At 43.9% G+C, this 12,103-nt stretch overlaps 1 protein-coding gene across 1 annotated transcript in view; it reads left to right on the top strand.

Annotated features, from left to right (window-relative positions):
* The window catches only part of TBXAS1 (thromboxane A synthase 1), a 235,683-nt gene that overhangs the window by 213,961 nt on the left and 9,619 nt on the right, over positions 1-12,103 (top strand). The window lies entirely within an intron of this gene.

Genomic DNA, 12,103 nt, shown 5'->3' on the forward strand with positions numbered 1-12,103 from the left:
ATTAAAAGCACTGGAGGAGAGGAAGAGACTTTCCCAAACGCGCTTAGCAAGCTGCGTCAGGACTTGACCTCCTGACTGCAAGCCCCGTGGCTCCACCACACAACAGCTACTCCCCGTGCTCCTCCTGCCCTTGCAATAACGTGCCTGGAATCTGACCCCGCATTTCCCGCTGTCATGTTGATATCAGCTGGAGATAAATGAAGCCTTTTGTTAACTTGTTCCTTGCTTTGTAGGCTGCTTTTCTCTTCTGGTTTACAGAAGAGGCAGTGGTGATGTGGCACTGAGGCAGAGCTACGTACACGCACTGACCATCAGCACAGTATTTGTAATATAGTGGCCTAAGTGTCTCTTGTGGTAGAGATGAGACAAGACTCCATTATAAGGAACACAAAAGGGATTTTTCTATCAAGTCCACAGGAAGCAGGGAGCAAGCCGTCATCTTCCCTGATTCCTCAGCTCCCAGCCTGTGTAATGCCAAGGTGCAAAATGAGTGACGTGCATATGCACAAGGCAAAAAAAAATGTCTTCCCACATCCTGACCTAGATAAATAGGAATTGGAATGAATTTTCTGACTTCACAGCACTGACACTTCGAATCTTCTGAGATTTAAAGATTTTTTTTTGGTCATTTTTATACCATTTCAAATTGATGGATGTGTTATAGAGAGTACACACGCATACATGTGTGCGCATATGAAGAGAGGCCAAAAGTACTAATACCAATTTCTCTTACTGTGCTATAATGTGAAATGGGAAGCGAATGTGTCAGGAAAAGCAGTGGGTATGGACATAAGTGCAAGATGCTCTGGCTCTTCTGAGTCACGTCGCAAATGCCTTGGGAGCTAAGGCAGGGAAAACCGTGAGGTTGCTCTAAGTTAGGCTGGCAGAAGGCAGGTCTATATATGCAAGAGTTGCAAAAGGGAGTCGCATCCACTTGCAGTTTTTTCCCAACGTATTTCTTGCAAGAGGTGTAACTCAGGCAAAATATGATCCCAAGTAAGCTGCTTTCCAAAGCGTTTTTTGGTTTGTGGGGTTTTTTTAAGTGCATCATAGATATAATATCACTGAGACTACCAAGATGTCGCATGATGTCATTTAAGCTAGAGCAGCAAAGTTGAAATAGCAGCAACGTGCCATTGGGTTTGTGATTATCCTGCTTGTTCACTAGAAAGAATTGTAGGTTTCTTTACACACATGGAAGTCAAAGAAATAATAAGCACCCTTCATCAGTCAGATAGTCTCTATTTATACATCAGAGTAGGTGTGGGAATCATGAAGTCCTGTTTTTTTCTGTTTTTTCTTGCTGATTTTCTTTTTTTTACTTTTTAATTAAATTTCTTCATTTAGAGTCACAGCTATCTGGGTTCAGCCATAGATAAGTGGATCTGCGTATGACAGCAGCAGCCAAAATTTATCTTTCTTCTCCCTCTCTCCCCCTCAATTCCTCCCTTCCCCACCCCGCTTCTAGTACCCAGAAGAAACAAAATGCTATCTATAGACTTAGCACAGTTTCCCCCCCAGTTACTTTGTCTGCATGTTTCAATTTCATTCTGTGTCAAGCTTTGCCAAGGTACCAAGTTTGGCATTCTCAAAAGGAGGTTTGGATGCTTAATCTCCGAGGCCCCTCTTGCAGTAACACCCTCCGCCCCCCAAAACGTGTGCTACAAAACTGTGGGCACTCTGAGGGGCAGCTTATGCTTGTGTGATGTTTATCCATGTGAAGTTCCCAGTCTTGTAGACTTTTTTTCTTTTTTTAAAAGGTCTATGTGATTCTAGCTGACCACTAGCAGCAGATGGCCAAAGGGCAGGCAGGGATGGCCCGTGGTGCTCTGTAAATGGCATATTACCAGCCATATTATCCTGCCATCGCACTGCAAGTCTCTGGGTATTTGTTTTGTATTCTTTCAAATCACTTGACACTGAAGTCAGGTGTATTTCATTATTAAAACAAAAAGCAACCAACCTATTTTAAAAAAAAAAAAGTTTCTAGTTGAAAAGGTAAGACTGAAAACATGAATCCTGGTTCGTAAGCCAGAAGGCAAATGAAGTTCAAAATACTATTATTTGTCATAAACCTCATGCATTTTCGAGAAAGTTTCCAAGTATGTTGAGGCCTCGCTCCTAATGTTTGAGTGATCAGGGTTGGTAATATTCTGGGTATGCCTATCTGCTCTTTGTGTGTGACAGATCCTTTACAGGAAAAGTCTACAGCTGTGCTTCAACTTCGTACTCTCAGAAAATCGCTCCCTGCACCCAAATTATCCCATCTGTAGGTATCCATAGATCCTTGTGCCACAATTTGTGGTAAAAAGGGCAAAGGATACTGTATTTTATCAGGTATTTTATGTGGGCAAAATTGCTAGTGAACTCCCTGCAGACTACTATGGATTTTGCAATTTTCTGGCTTAAAAGTGCTCTTTCATGCTGATTGGTTCAACAAATGTGTCATTTTGTGGGTGCCACCTTTGTGTCTCAGTGGCATCTGCATCGAGTGACCTCCACGTCAGGACTGGCTTAAAACCAGGTGGGTAACATTATGTTGTGCAGGTTCTTCTGGGTCTCCACACTGCACCCCAGAGTTTTTGTGACTACATAAAGCAGATTAGAGCTTTGAAAAAGGAGAAGAAAGGATAAAATACTGGGTATTAAAGTAGCGTGGCATGAAGTGAAATGGCAGCACAGAGGTGAGGTGTGGGTAATTGTAAAAATAAGGATCTCCTTGGAAATATAGAGAGGTAAATGAGTGAGGTGGTCAGGCACTGAGACAGGAAAGGGTCAGGTTCAAAAAGCAAAAATATCATTGAGAAGCAAGAGAAAGAACAGCAAATTGGTCTTCACACCAGGACTGTTGTGGAACTGTGAGTTAATAAATAAATAAAAGCCAAAGCAGCTTACTCATAAAGCAGAAGAAGTCGTGAGCAATACTTTCCATTTGCCTTCCCTGTAAAGTCTTATATCATCCTAAAACATACTAGAAATGACCTTGTTCAGATTACAAATTAATTCTGTATTTTCTCACTGCTGGCCCTGTGACTTCATCCTGCAGCTTTTTGAGTTGTGGGGCTTTTTTCCTTTCACTCCCGTTTGCTCTATGAGGGCCAGTGATTCAGTACTTGTGGAGGGGCTCCCTCCCTGCAGCAGTACACAGTCCCCAAAAACGGCTGCGCTTCCCGGGCCCGTCCTCAGCTGGTGCAGGTTGGTACAGCTGCTCTGACTCTGTGGTTCGGGTCAGTACTAAAGGAAACCATGAAAGATGTGGCCTCCTGAATTGAATGCTGTTCTTTATAATCCCTTCTCCAATATGCATCTTTAAAGTCAGAAAGACCCAGGTGTCTGTTTCTCTTGTTGTTTTCTGTTCAGTTTTTGTGGACACTAATAATTGCAGAAGAATTACAGATACAAACATAAATTTCTGGTTTTACTTTCTGGGATGAAGGACAGAAAGCCTCTCCTGGGAGAGTCCCAGTGGAGTTTTTCCACTGGCCTTTTTTTGGTTGGAAACTTTCCCATGACTTGGGTACAACTTGAGTGTCATTACAGAGGTCCAGCTGGCCCTCAAATAACCTACTGTGCCTATCAGTGTAATTGGGACCAAGTCATTGTGTGAAGTAAATCATAAACAGATGGACAGCCGTGCCATGCTGCTCTGCAAAGGGTAGAGGAAAGCAAAGACACAAGACAGTGCCAGAATATGACACCATGATGGCTTCACTAAATCTAAGCGTGAACAGACTTAGGGAAATTTCTTTGCTCCCAGATGGAGAAGAGAGAGAGTAAGAGAAGAAAAGGAAAGAAATCCTTGAATAGGTGTCTGCCAGGATTTGTCGCAGACGGCTTTATCTGGATATCTAGGGGGGTTTGTCACAGGATAGTGTCATGGTAGCAGACACCCCAGCTCACAGCCAGCTCCCCGCCGAGCTTGGGGTAGTGGGTTTGGGACTGGCATCTAGGTTTTTTGAAAGATCTTCTTCATGCATAGGAGGGAGAAAACACAAATGCTGTTTTAAGTGCTACCAAGTTTTTTCACATACTAATCGAAAATTGCTTTGTTGTACCCAAGGTGGTCAGCACTTTCCAGAGGGAGCAGAGGAGCGAAAGGCGAGGAATAGCTTTGTTCAGAAAAGTTTTTCCCATTTCTTTCTCCATTTTTCATATTTTCAGCTGAAATGTGAGAAGTCTCAACAGGAACAGACTTCTCCCTTGTGCCTTGCAGGAAGGACACATGCTAAAATTTGGAGCGAGAAGTGGACATGGCGTAAGCCACATTGCCAGTCAAGAAATGAGGCAGCAAGTGGGAGTGACACAGAACAGGTCTCACTTAGGAAACTTTGCCAGCGCTGTCTGGATAGGGAGAAAAGGGAGGTGGACATCAAGAGTTGCCACACAGATGGGACGTACCAGTGTTCCTCTGCTCCAAGGCTTCGCATAGCTCATCAGTTTTGAACCATATATTAGATAATTATTTCTCCTTTTGGCTCTGATCCTTTGCTTTGGGAAAGTAAGAGGAGAAGGGTTAAGATTTTACCTATATTAAGCAGGAGGCACAGGAGTCTACAGCAGGGAATTGGAGTTTTGACACTAGAAAAGCTTCTTTCTGTGCTTTTAGTACCATCAGTTTCTCAAGGACACGCTGAGCCCTGAGTTATGATCTTGGCAGCTAAAAACAAAGCAAGCTCATTTTAGTTTAAGACATATTTCAATGCCTTGCAATGCATTTCTTTCTTTTTTAGTCATTCTGACTCTATGTATTTGGAGCAGTATTTGCCTATTTACTCACAGAAGTCATACTGAAGCTGAAAAAAAATCAGGCTACTTATTAAGGCTCGAATTGGTGGGTGTTTGACTCTTAGGGTGGTAAGTTGTTGGCTTCAGTCTTCAGCACCTCTGCTGGCCCCTTGTGTACAGGGAGGGATTATTTACCAGGAGCACCTCACACATGCATTTGGAAGGTGACCAACTAATTAATGTTTGCTAAACACTTTGCAAGCCTCAGGGGAAAAGCGACTATGGGAAGGCAAAGTTTTATTATTGTTGCACTGTACCTAATGTACATAAAATGTTTTCAAGGCATCAGGCACTACATAAATGTTGTATGGTATTAAAACTGACCTGCCCTTGTCAGAGCAAATAATAATTACGCTGAGTGATGGGAGAATCTTGCAGAAAAGGTCTCATGCAGCAACTGCTGAAGCCAATGACTTAAGCAGCCACTGGCTCAAGCCCATGTTTAAGTATCTGCAGAAGGGCGAATTACCGAAATAATTTATTTTGTGTAAAGCTCTGTTCTCCTCATAGGTTGGAGCATGCTCTCTAGGGCGTATTTCCCCAAACTGCAGGCCTGGGGCTGAGTCACCTCCCAGTCCAAAAGGCTGCCAAGTGTATGAGGCCATAGAAATGAAGAATGACCAAAGAGGACCTCACGACATAGCTGATACGATAGCCTCTATTTGCAACATGAAAATTCATGCTGATGCCTTTTAATATAAACATAACGTGAGGAAATGAACATTTGATTAAGCTAAACACACAGGCCTTTTATATGCAAGGCCCTAATTTAAAGCACTGTCACCTCCATACAGAAAATACCAGCTGGAGCAGGAATGATTAAATTAAATCATCCGGCTCTTATGTGATACCATGAATGTCTGCTGAGAGAGGAAAAAAAAATCCCTTCTCTTTATTCCTGTAGATCTGCAGCAACCACCAAGGGACACTTCTATAGCAGGAAGGATTAAGTCTTGCACGAACTTCAGTGCTTAATGTGCTTTGGACTGGTGACATGCCCTTCGGACAGACCTACCCCAGTTTTATAATTCTCTTTCTCAGCCTGTTGGGCCTCTGGCAGTCCTTTCTCCTGTTTAATTTCCTCCTTGCCTCCCTCCCACTGGGATCCTTCACCATTCAGCATTTCTGCCACCCAAGTAGAAATTTTGATTGTGCCAGACAAGTGTAGAAAGGGAGACTTTCGAGCCTCAGTGGACTTAGGAGAGAACCTGGGGGGGGATTTCCTGGGGGATGAGTGGTTTTTTTAAGGAGGCGAGAAACAGGCAGTCTCTGTGCTTCTGATGGCTTAGCCCACTACAATGCACAGCCAGGGATTATTTCACATCCACAAGTAGCTGGGACAAGGCAAGCAGTGCATGCAGGTTGGGAGCCACTTCTGGAGAGGAGCTACTCTTCCCCACCAAACCTAAGAAAGAAAAAGATGGTATAGTGAGGGTACTAGTGTATTAAAAGCATACCGGGAGCCTGCCCCATCCTTCGTGACAGTGGAGCACCCCAGGTGTCCTGTCTCACTCCCAATTATTTACTCGCTTTTCAATTCAAGGGCACCCAGTTCTCTTGGCATGAGAATTTGGGACTAGGTGGAGCTGACGAATTTACAAAATTCAGATTGAAACAGTTTTTTTCTCTATTCTTTTAGTTTGTAGCTTGCCTCATAAAGGATTTCCGTAGTGATTTTCCTCTCTTTTTCCTGCCTTTTTTTTTTTCAGATCTTCTACCTGATGGCACTCATTCTGTTCTTGGTGATCGCCATGTGTCAGTAGTAATGTAGGTGGAAGAGGATTTCTGACTGTTTTGGTCACAGCTTTTGTGCTTATCTGTTTGGTTTTGGGACACTGTTCAGTTCCAGGAAGTATTTTTATCTCACAGAAGTTTCCTTGTGAACAGTGATGCCACGAAGACCTTGTTTTAGCACCACAAAAGCTAGTCGAGGTAGTGCAGGTCTGTCTTCTGTCAGGAGCTAAAGTCTTTGATTCAAAAAGCAAAGTAACATTAAAGAGTCGACATTGGTGTAACGTTATACTTTCTGGCTTTTCCCCAGCGCTGTTGGGTACATACTTAGAACCGCATTTTCCTCTCTGTTACACTGATACAACCCCAGGGAGCTGCGTGGATTTGCACCAAAGTAACGGAGGGAATTTGGCTGCCAGGTTTGTGTGTGATGTGGTTATCGGCGTGTAACTGGGGCGCGCCGGCCTTTCCCACCACCTCCGAACTTGGCCTGCGAATCTGCACCTGCCCCCACCTGTGCTCACGCGACTGGCTGGATGGACCAGGCAAGAGGGGAACGCGAAGGGTAGAGTCGGAGGCGGTATGAGGGTGAACGGCAGGTGATTTGAACAAAAGGCTGTAATACTAAATTTACTTGACATGCACAGTCTTTAGGAGGAGCCCGGAGGAGTTTGCTGGAGTTGTCTGAAGCACTGAGTGCTCTTGCAGCTTGGGGAGTGCCTCAGCGAGCAAAGTAATGCTCCCAACCCTGGTGCGCATCCACCAAGGGTGGGGGTGAGGGCCTGCAAGCTGCATCTCCATTTGAATGACAACCCAAGCAGATGAGAGAGGTGGCAGGTAACCCATGTGGAACAAAGAAATAAAGGCAAAGCTTAGGAAATCATATTTTGCATAGCCTTTGCTTGCTTGTGGGGAAGAGGCATGAGAGGATGGAGCTGAGGACTTGCTTTAATGTTAATTTCTGAGTGGATTTGAGAGGAGAGGTCCTAGGCCACTCAGGAAGCCTCTTGCTACTGTGTCTTAATCTGGGAATCTGACATGTTGTCCTACTTTTTGTTCCTGAGCCATGTTCTCAATTTTATAGTCAGGAACTGAACATTTTGCTAGAAGAAACCCTTCTCTAGGCCTGTGTCACTGGAAATGGCCAACAGACACTTGGTGACTTTAGACAGGCTCTTCTCTACCTTAAAGCAGCGTATCTTAAAGCAACACCTTCTGCTGTGATCTGCCTGCTGGGATGAGTGGGACTCAGGAGCTGCAGGGTTCTGTTTCCCCGGAGGCAAGGGCTGGTTCTGCCCAGTGCCATGCCCCAGGGAGACATCTCACTTGGCAGGTCCAGGCTGGACCACAGACTGCAGAGAGAAAGGTTTTGTAATAAAAGTATCGCATGAGGACTACCTTAAGCATTTTTTTAGTATTTGGTCCAAGTTCTGAGGATAAAGCCAAGAAATTTTACTTTATCAACTTTGTCCCGATTTTGTTGCCTGACATCGTAGGTTTTAGTTTGCGGCTTTACAGGTGTTCCAGCATGTTGTTGCGGAAATGGTAAAACATGAAGCAAGCTTTCCTTAAGCAAGTTAAAGTCCATTGAACCATCCCGCCCCTTTTTTTGATTGATCTACGTTTCGAGTGCTGTCCTGTCTCTAACCTTTCCTTTCTTGGTATGGTTGTTAGCAAGGTTGTCATGGGTCAACCCTAACTTGACATAGTATTCCTGCATTTCTTCCCCCTCTCCCAGGCTGAGCGTGGCACACAGGCTCTAGTTCTGTTAGGGGACGAGCAGCTCCTAGAGGTGACCAAAGAGAGGTCAAAACCCCAGGGAGACTCTTTGATCTATCAGCAGCTTTTGATCCATTTGATCAAGAAACATTATCGACCTGTTTGTGAATCCTAGCTACGGCTATGATCTGAATAGCTCTTTGGGCAATTTGGAAGGGGAGGTGGGTGAGGGTTACTGGGGACAATGCTGGCTTATTTTTGACTCACCTGCTCCTATTCTGTTGCTATCCAAAGTCTATATTTGGGGGAGAGCTGATGTGGGCTGTGTAGCTATGCACACACAGATAACTCATGGATCTGCATCTCCACTTCGGCAGATCTGCACATCTTCTCTCTGACATGGACTTCGTCACAGTCACACCTGCCCATGGGGCGTTTGGTTTGGTTTGCAATTTCTAAGAAACCGCAGCCGGTTCAGTTTCAGGCCATGACTCAGCAGCGCTAGTTATGAGGAATGTGGTCTCTGCAACCTTCGCTGCTTCCAAAGCGATTTCAGGTGCACGTCATACTCTGTCAGCTACATGAAATTTTCTCTGATTTTTTTTTCGTTTCTGGCTGCTGAGCACCACCAGACCATGACCAATAGGATAAGTGGAAGTCTTTCATTCACTGATATGTACTTGGATTACCATTCCCAAAACAGAGGTGGTAGAGGAGGATCTGTGCCTCACTCAGCATCTACTTCGGGGAAAAGTTAGCATCTTGTCTTAAACTGTTGCTGAAGGTGGGTTCATGCTGGACGTTGTATGGAAGCAACTGAGGTGCAGGCATATGTTCCCTTCTGCTGACTTGGCTGTGGTGACGCTAACCACAGCCAGCAAAGAGGAGCGAGCAACTGGGAACAGTAACATCTCAAACTGCAGCAGAAAGATCGGCCAGACCTCTCCTGTCAGCACTTGGATTCCCTTGGTGTTCATTGAGGAATTAAAAGTTAACTGAGGGTGGTGGCAAAAAATAGCTCTGCCTGCCTAGAAAATGCTAAAGCCAGTATACTAAAAAGCAGAGGTGGATCTGAAGGCAGTTATCTCTCTTGGAATTTATGTGGGAATTAAACCACGCGTCATCCTTGTAGCACATATGCAATTTTATAATCACTGCTGGTATTTCACCTCAGGGTACTCTGTGGGGTGAAGAATTAATTTCCCACCTTTTTCTAAGGAATTGAGGCCTGGGATTTGCTGTCAGTCATAAAGGACAGTTTGTGGCCAAATTAGATGCTTTCTGGGCCTCAGAAGTGATTGAACGTTCTGGGATAGGTGAGGATGTACCTCCACACCTTCAGAAATCAAACCAGGGAAACATGCACACAGAGAAATGCTGCAAGAAGTTATGTGGCCGTTTCACTTCCACGTCAACAGGAAAAGACACTACAAGGCTGTGTAAAGCATAAGACACACTGCTGTGCAAAGCAATGGCTGCAAAATTAAAATATGGAATGTTTTATTACATGCACTGTGGTGCTTCCTTTTTCCCTCCACGTGTCTACTTGTTACAGAAAGGAATCTCTTTCTTAATGAAAAAACACCCAATCTTGAACAAGAGGCAATGTAGACAATTTTTTTGCAGGGGGTTAAAGTGGCATCTTTGCACAACACCACCTCCCATCCCAGCAAACCTGCCAGCAGTTGAAAGATATAAATAGGGACATTTAGGGAGACAAGCATATTTAAGTTCCTTAGAAATGTGCTTGGCTAAAGGAATATTTTTAAGAGAGGGAGTGGAAAAACAAATGGAAAATATTTTCTTTGAAAGGAAAAAAAAAGCAGCAAACTGTCCTTCCTAAACAGAGATACTTGGCTGGTGTGTACTTTACGCAGCCCTGGGTCAGACCTTGCAAACAACTACTAAATTAGGTCCAGCTACTTTGATGTTAAAAGCATGGAAGTGCCAATAATTAAGTTGCATCAGATGTAGGAAATGACTGATGTGTCTGCCATGCTCACGATAGCAAAGTTCACTGTGCTGCCATTTGACCGACCCCTTTCTCTTTATATAAGCAAAAAGAATTTTATTCTAAGGAAAATCAGCTGGTTTTGTACCTTTGTTTTCTGAACTGCTAATCCCCTGAAGGTATAGAAGGTATTTGAAAGAGCAAACCAAAGCTCCCATAATTTAGTGTTATATTATTTGTTGTTGTATGGTTTGATTTAGTGGCTACTTATTATATCAGGTTACCATATAATTATCTTAATTATTGACTCCAGAAGTAAGTAGAGGGATTATGAGAGAGACAGGAAGGCCCAGTGGAAAGAGCATGGCTCAGAGAATCGAACATATCACAGTGTGCTCGTGGCTCCACCACTCATTTACTCTGAGCCTGAACTCTTCCCTCAGCCAGCCCAGCCATGAAAACAGAAGGGATTGCAGAGACAGGACTCAAACGCTGACCCAGGATTCAAAGAGATACAGGAGAGCAGTATAAAAAGGACAGAGGGAAGTTCTGAAGAAGAGATGTAAAATTAGCAGGAAAAAAAGAAAAAATGAATACAAACCACAGCATGTATTTGCATCAAGATATTGGAGCACCTGCGTGGTCATGGACAAGGGTGGTTTTGCCTTGAAGGCCTGAAATTTGAGTCTGATCACAGCTGATTTCTAGCCTCTGCTACTTATTCCCCATGCAAAATCAGGTAGCCCTTGGATCCCTTTCTGCAAAACAAGGATGGTAGTAGTCATCCTTCCGTCTATGGTTTCAGCCATTCAAATTATTGGAGCACAGCTCCTCGCACAGCCTTCGGCAATGGTTCTCATGACATTGCTGACATTTGTGACTTTTACTTTCCTAGCCCTTTGTCTGATAACCATCGACCAAAGCCAAAGATTTGAGTTAGTAGGCACTACTGCAATATAAAAGCAACATTGAAAGGCTGTCAGGGCAGACTATGCTTCCTCTATTGATAATATTTGACATATACTGACAAAATACTTCATCTATTGACAAACTGAGTTGCATCTTCTTCCCTAAGAGAGGAGCAGACACACTGGTTCTGCTCAGCCTGTGCAAATTTCTTTCTTTGGTTTCGCTTTTTTTTCCCAAGCCAAAAAATGGGGTCAGTAGAATGTATCTATTTCCTTCCTAGAAAAGATCAGTTAATGTGAAATGGTGCATGGTGGCTTAGTGCTGAATAAGTGGGATACCCTAATCCAGCAAGGTATCCTCGTTCTATTGTACGCCTTTTCTGCATACCATCTGGAGTTGTTCTCTGCTTAGTATTTTCAGTATGTACCATATGTTTTTGCATGAAAATTCAATAAAGTATGCATTATACATGAAAAGTGCTGTAGTAAATAAAGGAAGGATGGAATCCAGTCCCCTTTGTGAACGACAGGGGCCCCAAATCTTCATAAAAGGTTTAGTCTAGTCTGACGTCTGTGCTTTTCTCCAGTTTACTCCGTGTCATTCTTCAGGAGAAGCTCTAATTTGAAACAAAACTCTGCTTTCCTGATGAGGTTATTAGATGTACTTTGGCTGCCCTCTGCTGAGAGCACTCAATAAGACAGGGGAAATGTCCTTTTTTCCAGGGAATGTAGCAATGGGACAAATTGTCTGTTTGTCCATGTGCTGAGTCCTGTCAGGGCTGCTGATGGTCGACTGCAGTTTTGTGTCTCTCACTATCTGTTTGCTGCCTGTCAGAGGGCAAAGTCTTCTGAGCTACAGCCCTGTTTGGCTTTTAGTGCCCACCACTTGTTGTCAAGGGCTGGCTGGTTCTGTAGATTTATGAAAATGCGGGCTCAGGCGTTGCCCACCACATAAAATTAAGCAGCTTTACATAAGGGATGGCCACGGGACCGAACAGGCTTCTCTCTC

The sequence above is a fragment of the Caloenas nicobarica genome, chromosome 1, assembly GCF_036013445.1.
Source record: "Caloenas nicobarica isolate bCalNic1 chromosome 1, bCalNic1.hap1, whole genome shotgun sequence".
Classification (NCBI taxonomy): Eukaryota; Metazoa; Chordata; class Aves; order Columbiformes; family Columbidae; genus Caloenas; species Caloenas nicobarica.